The sequence below is a fragment of the Podarcis bocagei genome, assembly GCF_964188305.1.
Source record: "Podarcis bocagei genome assembly, chromosome: 11".
Taxonomy (NCBI): Eukaryota; Metazoa; Chordata; class Lepidosauria; order Squamata; family Lacertidae; genus Podarcis; species Podarcis bocagei.
The window spans coordinates 65677062-65688627 of record NC_138136.1 but is presented as its reverse complement, the minus strand read 5'-3'; the positions used below and the strand labels follow the sequence as shown (position 1 = coordinate 65688627).

Here is an 11566-nt window from a genome sequence, read left to right as displayed (position 1 = left end):
TTGATTTCAGCAAGGCATTTGACAAAGTGCCCCATGATATTCTTGTAAAGAAGCTGGTAAAATGCGGTCTTGACTATGCTACCACTCAGTGGATTTGTAACTGGCTGACTGACCGAACCCAAAGGGTGCTCATCAATGGTTCCTCTTCATCCTGGAGAAGAGTGACTAGTGGGGTGCCACAGGGTTCTGTCTTGGGCCCGGTCTTATTCAACATCTTTATCAACGACTTGGATGATGGACTCAAGGGCATCCTGATCAAATTTGCAGATGACACCAAACTGGGAGGGGTGGCTAACACCCCAGAGGACAGGATCACACTTCAAAACGACCTTGACAGATTAGAGAACTGGGCCAAAACAAACAAGATGAATTTTAACAGGGAGAAATGTAAAGTATTGCACTTGGGCAAAAAAAATGAGAGGCACAAATACAAGATGGGGGACACCTGGCTTGAGAGCAGTACATGTGAAAAGGATCTAGGAGTCTTGGTTGACCACAAACTTGACATGAGCCAACAGTGTGACGCGGCAGCTAAAAAAGCCAATGCAATTCTGGGCTGCATCAATAGGAGTATAGCATCTAGATCAAGGGAAGTAATAGTGCCACTGTATTCTGCTCTGGTCAGGCCTCACCTGGAGTACTGTGTCCAGTTCTGGGCACCACAGTTCAAGAAGGACACTGACAAACTGGAACGTGTCCAGAGGAGGGCAACCAAAATGGTCAAAGGCCTGGAAACGATGCCTTCTGAGGAACGGCTAAGGGAGCTGGGCATGTTTAGCCTGGAGAAGAGGAGGTTAAGGGGTGATATGATAGCCATGTTCCAATATATAAAAGGATGTCACATAGAGGAGGGAGAAAGGTTGTTTTCTGCTGCTCCAGAGAAGTGGACACGGAGCAATGGATCCAAACTACAAGAAAGAAGATTCCTCCTAAACATTAGGAAGAACTTCCTGACAGTAAGAGCTGTTCGACAGTGGAATTTGCTGCCAAGGAGTGTGGTGGAGTCTCCTCCTTTGGAGGTCTTTAAGCAGAGGCTTGACATGTTCAGTTTCTGTTAATTGGTTCTCGTGGGAAACTTGCAGATTCTAGCTTCACCAATTAACTCAAGCTGGTGTCAATTTACTCTTGGCAGAAAGCCCAGGTCTGCTTGACCTAGAAACTACTCACTCTGATTGGTTAACGAGCAGCACTCAACTCTGTTATCAAGGGATTGTTAGCTCAGTTTGGTGTGAGGTGTGTTAGGAGTTAGAAGTGCTGTGTATGGTTATGAGAGAGAGAGAGAAAGAGAGGGTTTATTTTGCTTTTATTTGTATGCAGAAACTCTGCTGGTTTTATTTTTCCTTTTAATAAATCCTGTAAATAGTTATTCTGAGTCTAGCTGACTAGTCATTACCGCCACAACTAGCTTCCTCGCTGTGCAGGAAAACTCTGCTACGTTTGGGCTAAAGCCAATAGGGCTACGCCTGACACTTCAAAGTTCCATGAGGTTATGGGCATTGTGCTGCCAGCCTGAGTTGCGGTGGTGTCAGCATCAACGGCGTTGGTTCCAGTAGTTCCAGAAGTTGTTGTTCTCTGGCTGGTTCCTGACCGTGGTGAGCTGGTGACGCAGCGGACGCAAGGACAACAGCTGCAGCGTGTGAGTGCTGGGTGCTGTGGTTCCTGTTTTCTCTCTCGGTGGTCGTGAGTAGCTGGTTCCGGGTTCCAGGGACATCGCTCTCAAGATGGCCTCACAACCAGTTCAGATGGCTTTTGAGCGTCTGAATGACTCCAATTACTTGCTGTGGTCGGAACGCATGCAGGCAGTGCTGCAGAGGGATCGTCTCTGGCAGGTGGTGAGTAAGTTTCCTACGAAGCCTGATGATGAAGACCTCGATAAAGACCAAAGAGCAAGGGCCACAATTGTCTTGGGGCTGGAAGATTCCCAGTTGCCGTATGTGAGGGGAATCAAGACAGCTAGAGGTGTGTGGCAAGCACTTAAAGAACTCCATGTGCGTGAGACAGCGGTTTCCAAGCTGTTCATTCGCAAGGCATTGTACAAGGCAATGTTACAGCCTGGGGTTACAATGCAAGAACACCTACACAGTTTACAGTTAAAGTTTTCTGCGCTACAGGAAAGAGACTGTGCATTAGACCAGCAGGAGAAGGTGGCTATTATTTTGAGTTCTCTCCCGGAAAGCTGGGATAATTTAGTTTTGTCTCTAGAAGGCATACAGGAGCGTGATTTATCAGTCAGTTACGTTACTGGGCGTTTGATTGAAGAATGGCAGAAGAGGCAAGAAAGGTCGTTGGCTGCAGAGGCTTCTACTGGCGGGCGGTTTGGAAGGAGTTCTCATGCCGTGCCAGAGGTGAAGCAAAAGCAGCGTACCGGTGAGGAGTCAGCGTTTGCTGTTAGGCGTTGTTTCCGATGTGGGTCTTCAGCGCATCTAAAACGACAATGTCCGGAGTTGGTCAAGTCTCAGTTGCCGGTGCAGGAGCAGAGACGAGATCAGCAGCAGCAGCAGCGTAAAAAGAAATTCTTCAAACGAAAACAGTCGGCTCAGCTGGTGACCGGCGAGGTCAAGATTGCTGATGAGAAACAAGCGGTCTGGGTGGTCGATTCGGGAGCGTCTCGCCACATCGTGAACTCAGATGACTTGTTTGTTTCCAAGAACTCAGCACAGCGCAGCCAGGTGGCTCTAGCAGACGGAAGTACTTCCGAAGTGATTTCGGGGGGTGCAGTTTTTGTTCCTTGTCTTCGTGAATGCCTGCAAAATGTACTTTGTGTGCCGTCATTAAGGAGCAATCTGATGTCTGTAGATTGTTTGCTAAAAGCTGGGTTTAAAGTGTATTTTGAAGGAGACAGTTGCATTATTAAGAAGGCTGGTGAGATTTTAGGCACTGCTAAGTCAGAGGGAGGCTTGTTTTGGCTTAAAGCAGGATCTCAAGTTGCAGCAGTAGTCAGTAAATCTCAGCCTGCAGTGAATAACAAAGCTATACATGACAACTGTGTGCACTTATTGCATAGGAAAATGGGGCATGCTTGCTGGAAAAGTGTACTAAAAATGTCTGAATTGGCTGATGGGGGTAATTTAAAGAGTTGTAACAAGTACCTTGATTGTAATGTTTGTAAAAAGGTTAAAACCCACAGAGTCTCTTACCCCAGAAGTGACAGAGTTAGTGAGTCACCGCTACAGCTGGTTCACATGGACGTAATTGGTCCATTTCCTGTAAGCAGGGGTGGAGCGTGCTTTTCACTAACAATTGTGGATGACGCCACGCGTTACTCTTGGGTTTTTCCCATGAAAAATAAGGGTGACGTGTTCACTAAGTTTAAAGGCTGGGTGGCATCTGTGGAAAGATTTCTGTCCATTAAACTCAGAAGGATTCAGACGGACAGAGGTGGCGAATTTATGTCAAATGCCTTTAGAGATTGGTTACAAAAGCGTGGCATTGGGCATAGAAAAACGAACGTTTTTTCCCCAGAGGAGAATGGCGTTGCAGAGCGAAAAAACAGATCTTTACAAGATATGATGTTTGCCATGCTTGATGATGCTGATTTACCCATGTCTTATTGGGGGGAGAGCATGCTCACCGCGTGTTATCTCCAAAATAGGCTCTTTCATCAAACAATAGGTACAACCCCGTACTTTAAATTGTTTCAGAAAAAACCCAAAATTGACCATTTGCATGTGTTTGGATCAAAAGCCTGGGTATTAATTCCAAAACAAATGAGAAAGAAGGGAGATCCTAAGACCAAACAGTTAGTGTTTGTGGGTTACCAGGAGCTGGGAAAAGGTTTCCGTTTTGCTGAAGGGACAAATGGCATTGTGATCTCCAGGAATGCCAGTTTTTGTGAACATAGTGGCTGGGAGAGACTACATGCCAATACTGAGGTTTGGTTTGAACCTTCCCAGGAGCTTCATGACTCTGAAGGTAGACACAGGGAGTCAGAGTCTGAGGGGGAGGAAAGTTCAGATAAGAGCTCTCAGGAAAGTGAAGTTAGCCAGAGACCAGTGGCTAAGCAACAAAAGAGAGGTCGTAGTTCTGAGGAGGAAAGTGGGTCAGAAGAAAAATTTTCTCCCAGAAGATCTAAAAGACAAAACAAAGGAGTGCCTCCGGTGCGTTTTTCTCCTGATACTGCAAATGTGTTTAGTGTAAGTGCAGAACCCAAGAGTTTTCAGGAGGTGTTAAAGTTACCAAAAGAGGAGGCAGAGCTCTGGAAACAGGCAATGGAGGAAGAGATGTCCTCTCTGAATGAGCACAAGGTCTTTACACCAGTGGCAGCGCCTGAGGGGGCAAAGATTGTAGGCTGCAGGTGGGTGTACAAAAGACTTAGGCCCGGTTAGGACATATCTAGGGTTGGAAGTGTGCTGGGCCCAAGATGGCAGCTGCCTAATTAGTCACCAGAACAAAGTTAAACAACTACTGACTACATACAGGATGCAGGATTGCAAAGGGGCAGCGGTGCCTATGGATCCAGGTTTCATAAAAACACTTCATACAGATGAGAGTCCTGAATTTGAACACCCTGATGTATATCACTCTGTAATTGGAAGTTTATTGTATATAGCACAGTGGTCCAGACCTGATATTAGCTATGCAGTAGGCATATTAAGTAGATTGGTCTCAAAACCCACACTAAATGCCTGGAAAGGGGTAAAACAAGTTCTGAGGTATCTCAAACAGACAATTGGCTATATGTTACAATTAAATTCTTCAGAGGATGAAATGTTGAGTTGCTACTGTGATAGTGACTGGGGAAATTTGCCGGATAGAAAATCTGTCACAGGACTAGTCATAATGGTCGGTGAAGCTTTAATCAGCTGGCGGTCACGCAAGCAAGACGTTGTAAGTGTGTCATCAACGGAATCAGAGTATGCCGCATTGAGTGAATTGTGCAACGAGGTGATTTATTTCAAGCATTTGATGGCAGATTTAAATGTAAATTGTGGAGAACCGGTACAAGTTTACATTGATAATCAAGCTTGTATAACATTAAGTAAAACAGAGGGTTTCAAATCGCGTTCCAAACATATCTCTGTAAAATACCAAAATGTACGTTGCTGTGTACAAGACAATGTAATCACCTGTACTTATGTGTCAAGTGAAGAAAATGTAGCAGATGTGTTAACTAAACCATTGGCAAAGATAAAGAACAAGCGTATGTGCAAGGGTTTAGGTTTGCTGGAAAAATAATCTCCTACATAGGTGTATTTGGAGTTAATTGTTCAGCAGAATCTGTGAGGGGGTGTTCAGTTTCTGTTAATTGGTTCTCGTGGGAAACTTGCAGATTCTAGCTTCACCAATTAACTCAAGCTGGTGTCAATTTACTCTTGGCAGAAAGCCCAGGTCTGCTTGACCTAGAAACTACTCTGATTGGTTAACAAGCAGCACTCAACTCTGTTATCTAGGGATTGCTAGCACAGTTTGGTGTGAGGTGTTGTTAGGAGTTAGAAGTGCTGTGTATGGTTATGAGAGAGAGAGAAAGAGAAAGAAAGATAGGATTTATTTTGCTTTATTTGTATGCAGAAACTCTGCTGGTTTTATTTTTCCTTTTAATAAATCCTGTAAATAGTTATTCTGAGTCTAGCTGACTAGTCATTACCGCTGCAACGAGCTTCCTCGCTGTGCAGGAAAACTCTGCTACGTTTGGGCTAAAGCCAATAGGGCTATGCCTGACACTCCAAAGTTCCATGAGTAGTAGTAGTAGTAGTAGTATTGGTGTTGCAGGGAAGTAACCTTTTTAAAAAGATTTGTTTCATCAATAAACATCAGGCTACTGTCCTCAGGGTCTTGTGCCATTCTCACTTAAAGCTGAAATGTCACAGAGAATGCCACATAGTCATCTTTTCACAGGGCTCTTTTGAACATTGTCATCATCATTTGTATATAGAATAAATGTTTGCCAAATAGTCGGAAGTGAATATTCCTTGTTCTCCCTCTAGTGCAGCTTAGTTTTTGAGTTCATCTTTCAGCTATGGACCAGATTTGACTGTACCATAAATCCATCTTTACTTTTAGCAAGGCTTTGGCAGTGCAGAGGGCCCTGGAGTTGCAGGATCAAAGCAAAATTAAAAACAGGGCAATGCAAAAATGCCCCCTGGGTGCTCTGATGAATGATGGGACTGGCAGCCATCCATCCTTGTAAGGTGAGGGGCCTGCAGCGTTCTTCTCCGTGGTTTAGATTGCATCACGTTACAGTTCCTCTGGGGGCTGGAGATGCCAGGGCCAGATTGGCAGGACCTGCTCCAAGCCCTCCACCCCCCCCCGCCAGCCTAGAGTGGGTCCGTCATGCCCAAGTCCCAGCCCCCCCCCATGCGTCTTCTTGCTCTGAAGATGCAGGCACCATCCTGCATGCCAGCCCAGCGTCCGCAGCACCAGGAGTGGTTACTCTCAGGCTCAAACTGCATATGCTGATGACACGGGATTCTTCAGGGTTCCTCAAACAAAAAGAGGTTGCAAAGAGCTCCAAAGGGACCTCTGCAAACTGAGTGAATGGGAAAGGGCAAATGCAGTTCTATGTACAGTCAAACCTTGGTTCCTGAACAGCTTAGTTGCCGAACAAATCGGCTCCCGAACACCACAAACCCGGAGGTAAATGTTCCGGTTTGCGAACGTTTTTTGGAAGTTGAACGTCCGACGTGGCTTCTCCTTGAGTGCAGGAAGCTCCTACAGCCAATCCGAAGCTGTGCCTTGGTTTTTGAATGGTTTCAGAAGTCAAACAGACTCCTGGAATGGATTAAGTTTGAGAACCAAGGTACCACTGTAGTATGCATGCTACATATTACATAGCGATGCATGCTGGAGAGAAAACCTTAATTTCATGTCCACCCTCCTGGGCTCTGAACTGCAAGTGATGGACCAGGAGGAAGACCTTGGCATCCTAGTAGAGTTGATGAAGATGTCGGTCCAGCGTGCATTAGCCATGAAAAAGGCAAATTCCATGCGAGGGAGTATTAGGGAAGGAACTGAAAATAAAGCAACCAATATCATAATGCCATTATACAAATTTATAGTGCAGCCGCGTTTGCAGTACTGTGTACAGTTCTGGTTGCCTCAACTCAAAAAGGATGTTGTAGAGTTGGAGAGGGTTCAGAGAAGGGCAACCGAAATATTCTAAAGGATGGCGAGACTCCCCTCTGGAGAAAGGTTGAAGCATTTGGGACTTTTTAGTTTAGATAAAAGGTGAGTGACAGGGGTGATATGACAGGAGTTTATAAAATTATTCACAGCATCAAGCCTCTGTCTATAATCTGAGAATTCTTGGAGAAGAGGTGATGTCTCTGCAGACTGGAGCTGGGCAAATGTTGTCCCCATCTTCAAAAAAGGGGAAGAGAGAAGACCCAGGTAACTACAGACTGGTCAGCTTGATGTTGATGTCAGGAAAGAGTGGGAATTTGCGGTCAGAATAACAAATGCATGTTTTCTAAATAAGGCTATGAAGGAGTTAAGACTCACAGAATTCATGATTGCTAGAGTAGGCACTGTGTGACTCCCCTTCCCTTGGGTTTTATGGCAGATGGGAGGGGGAGGGTGTAATCCTTTCTACTTTCTCCTGCCTCGCAACTCATTCCCTTTGCCAAAATACTTCTGAGACAGATGGATGTCTGTCTGGTCTTGGCTCCAGAAGAGACTCCATTCTTGTATAATTTGCTGCTGAAATGGAATACACAAGATGAAACAGTTAAATCAGCTATGATTAAGTGGGCACAGGACATTGGTCATAACATTATGTTTGCTGACTGGGAATGGTTGTGGAACACCGGTATAAAATTCACGGCATGTAATGCCTTAAAGGAAAACATTATGAAAATGATCTACAGGTGGTACATGACCCCAGTCAAGCTAGCAAAAATTTACCATTTGCCTGACAATAAGTGTTGGAAGTGTAAAGAAACTGAAGGTACTTTCTATCACCTTTGGTGGACATGCCCGAAGATTAAGGCTTTCTGGGAAATGATATATAATGAAATGAAAAAGGTACTTAAATGTACTTTTCCTAAGAAACCAGAGGCCTTTCTCTTGGGCATAGTCGGCCAATTGGTGTCAAAGAAAGACAGAATTTTCTTTATGTACGCCACGACAGCAGCAAGAATACTCATCGCAAAGTATTGGAAGACACAAGATCTACCCACCCTGGAAGAATGGCAGATGAAAGTGATGGACTACATGACATTGGCTGAGATGACTGGCAGAATCCGCGATCAGGGGAAGGAGACGGCGGAAGAAGAATGGAAGAAGTTTAAAATTTACCTTAAGGACTACTATAAACTGTATGAATGTTAGAATGTCGAGGTTTTGAGAAAGAAAGGGTTACAGCGATATAAGATTAGAATGAAGGAAAGATTAAGAGGACAGAGGCTTGACAGAACTATTTAGAAGTTGCTGAAAAACTTTGGACATTGGGATACAGAAAGGGGAGGTATGGGGGAGTCCAAGAAACAAGGTTTATGAAAAAAAAAAAGGGTACGAAACTATACATGTTTGTATGTCTTTTTATATGTTTGTATTGTTTTAAAAAATTTTGTAAAACCAATAAAAAATTTTCAGAAGAGACTCCATTCTTGAACTAAACTATGTATTTTGTAATCTATAAGTAGAATGTGCCTGCCTTGCTTCTGTTACTGACTGCTGGAACTGAGTGCAATACTTTATGCGAATAAATACTATTTTAATGCTTAATTTACTGTCTGTTGTGTACTTCTTTTTATTAAGAAGGAACATGGAAAAATAAAGTCTGTTGCCACAGCCTGAATAAATAAAAATAAGGTCACACAGCCTAGTCCCAAATATTCCACTTTAATGCTGCAAGGGATGGTGTTTTAAACTCTGCTAACTAAGTGTATGACTTCTAAATGCAAAACTGATTACTTTAAACTTTCTGCTCACAAACGTGAATAATATGGAGGATAAATTGTAAAATATATCCTTTATTGTCTATAAAATCCATCCAATAGAAATATCCTAGAACAGATCATTCAACAGTCAGCCTGGGGGCACTTAGAGAAGGATGGTTTCTCAAAAACAAGTCATGTCAAAAGAATCTATTCTTTTGATCCACGAGTTTGGTGGATCAGGGGAATGCTGTGCATGTAGTGTATCTTAGGCTTTTGACAAAGTTCCCCATGATATTCTTGCAGAGAAGCCAGTAAAATGTGGGTTGAACGAACTGTTAGGTGGATTTGTGGCTGGTTGACTGACTGAAACCAAAGGGCTCATTAATGGTTCCTCATCACCCTGGGGGAAAGTGACAAGGGGGGGGGTGTCGCAGGGTTGTGTCCCGGGCCTGTTGCTGTTCAACGTCTTTATAAAGAACTTGGATGAAGGAATTGAGGGGATGCTCATCCAATTTACAGATGACACCAAACTGGGAGGACAACTTAAGAGGTTGTGGACGCTCTTTCATTGGTGGTTTTTAAGCAGAGGCTGGATGGACACCTGTCAGGGATGCTTGAGTTGAGATTCCTGCACTGCAGGGGGGGTAGACTAGGTGGTCCCGGGGGTCCCTTCCAACTCTATGGCAAAAAATGGATAGAGAAAAATGTTTCTTCCTCTTTCATAACACTAGAGCTCAATGCGGCTCAATGTTGGAAGATTCAGGAGAATCCGAGACCAGGGAGAAGAGTCGGTGGAAGAAGATTGGAAGAAATTTAAAGACTATCTACAGAAATATTGTAAAATTAATGAAGGATAAAATGATGTTGGATAGTAATTAAGGGGTTTCCAGCTGTAATGCTTTAAGAGAATATGAAAAAAGGATTATAAATGGGTTAAAATTTAATGGTAAGGATTTGCTGAACCAATAATTTGAAGTGGAATACAAAAAAGGGAAGTATGAGGAGGCCCAGGAAATAAGTTAAAGGAAAATAAGTAATAGAAAATATGTGTGTTTTTTTAAAACTGTTTTTATTTTGTATTTTTCTTTTTTATTTTTACTGTATTATTTTAAAAAAACCTTAATAAATATTTTATGAAGATTCAGGAGAAATACAGTGGTACTTCAGGTTACATACGCTTCAGGTTACAGACTCCGCTAACCCAGAAATATTACCTCGGGTTAAGAACTTTGCTTCAGGATGAGAACAGAAATCGTGCTCCGGCGGCGCGGCAGCAGCAGGAGGCCCCATTAGCTAAAGTGGTCTTCAGGTTAAGAACAGTTTCAGGTTAAGAACAGACCTCCGGAACGAATTAAGTTCTTAACCCGAGGTACCACTGTAAAAGAAAGTACTTTTCCATGCAGCACATAGTTAAACGTGGAACTCCCTCCCACAGAAAGCAATGCTAGCCAACAACCTGAACAGCTTTCAAAGAGGATTAGATAAATTCATGGAGAAGAGGACTGTTCCCACAAGGGCTCTGCTCTGCCTCAGAAGTTGGAGACAGCAATGCCAGAGGAGGGCCGAGGGCCCTTGGGCTCGGATCCTGCTTCTGGATCCCGCAGGCATCTGGCTGGTCAAGGGGAGAACAGGAGGCTGGGCTAGATGGGCTGTGGATCCTGCAGGCTTTCCTTCCAAACACAGCGACTGTCACAGCTCAGCAGGAGACCTTCAAGAAGACCCTTTTCGGCTACTTGAGCAGGATGGTACCCCGGCCAAAGGATACTTCACAAGTTACTTTTGTTCGCGTGCCTGTTTCTTTCGGGAGCGTGGAGGGGGCGCGCAGGAAGAAACCATGCAGGGAGGAACTCCGCGCGCCTGCCGTGGCCGGTCGCGCGCTCGACCCCAGCCCTGCCTCTGCCTCTCTGCCACAAGGACTGGGCTGACTCGGGACTCCGCTCCTCCCTGCCAGGTCTCTGCAGCTGCCGGTGTCTCAGCCGGCCAAGTGAGGCAATGCTCCCTAGGGGGGGGGGTCACACCCAGACGGGGCTGTGCAGCTGCTTAAGTCATCCCCGCGAGTCTGGGAATTCAGGCGCCTCATGCTGAGCTGGAAGCAGGGAAGCGAAAGCGTGGAATTGACGTGCGTGGAGGGGGTGTCTGTGCGTCAAGCTCCACATCTTCCCCTGCAGTTGTCTCGCGTGGGGGACGGGGAGGAATCAGTCAAGTTGTTTTGCGGGGGCCGGACCAACCCATCCCCCCCTTCTTCAACGTTCCTCCTCTGCTTGGGCAGGACACTCTGGCTTTGGGGTAGCGACCCGGTCAAGGGAGGGAATGCCCTCCTGCTCCTTCTGTGGAGCTGGAAGATGGTGGGGAAGCCCAGACTTCCCGGTGGGCCCAGCAGACCCTGTCTCTGGGGCAGGGGGAAGGAGGGCTTGGCGGCTCACCCCCAGAGCCCTCTCAGAGTCTCTCCCTTGGACTACGAAGGCACCCGGAACGCCCCCCCCCAACTTCCCCCAGCCGGGCAGCTCTGCCAGGCGCCCTCCTCCTCCTCCTCCTCCTCCTCTTCCAGCATCTGGCCGGTCTCTGGTCCGGAGGCGGCCGGCGCTGCAGAGCGGCGAGTGACGGGCAGCTCGGCCGGCCAATGGGCCGTGGCCTCCCCAGGCAGCCTCGTGCGCTGGGCCAATGGGGGACGCGCGGAGGCTCCGGGCGGCAGCTGCGCTTGACGTCATGGCTGCTGCTGCTGCTGTTGCTGGAGCGCGGCAGCCCCAGCG

At 45.9% G+C, this 11566-nt stretch overlaps 1 protein-coding gene across 1 annotated transcript in view; it reads left to right on the top strand.

The window, feature by feature from the left end:
- LOC308597619 (beta-1,3-galactosyltransferase 5-like) overlaps positions 1-11566 on the top strand; it is an 81504-nt gene that overhangs the window by 16099 nt on the left and 53839 nt on the right. The gene's annotated exons all lie outside the window — the stretch shown is intronic.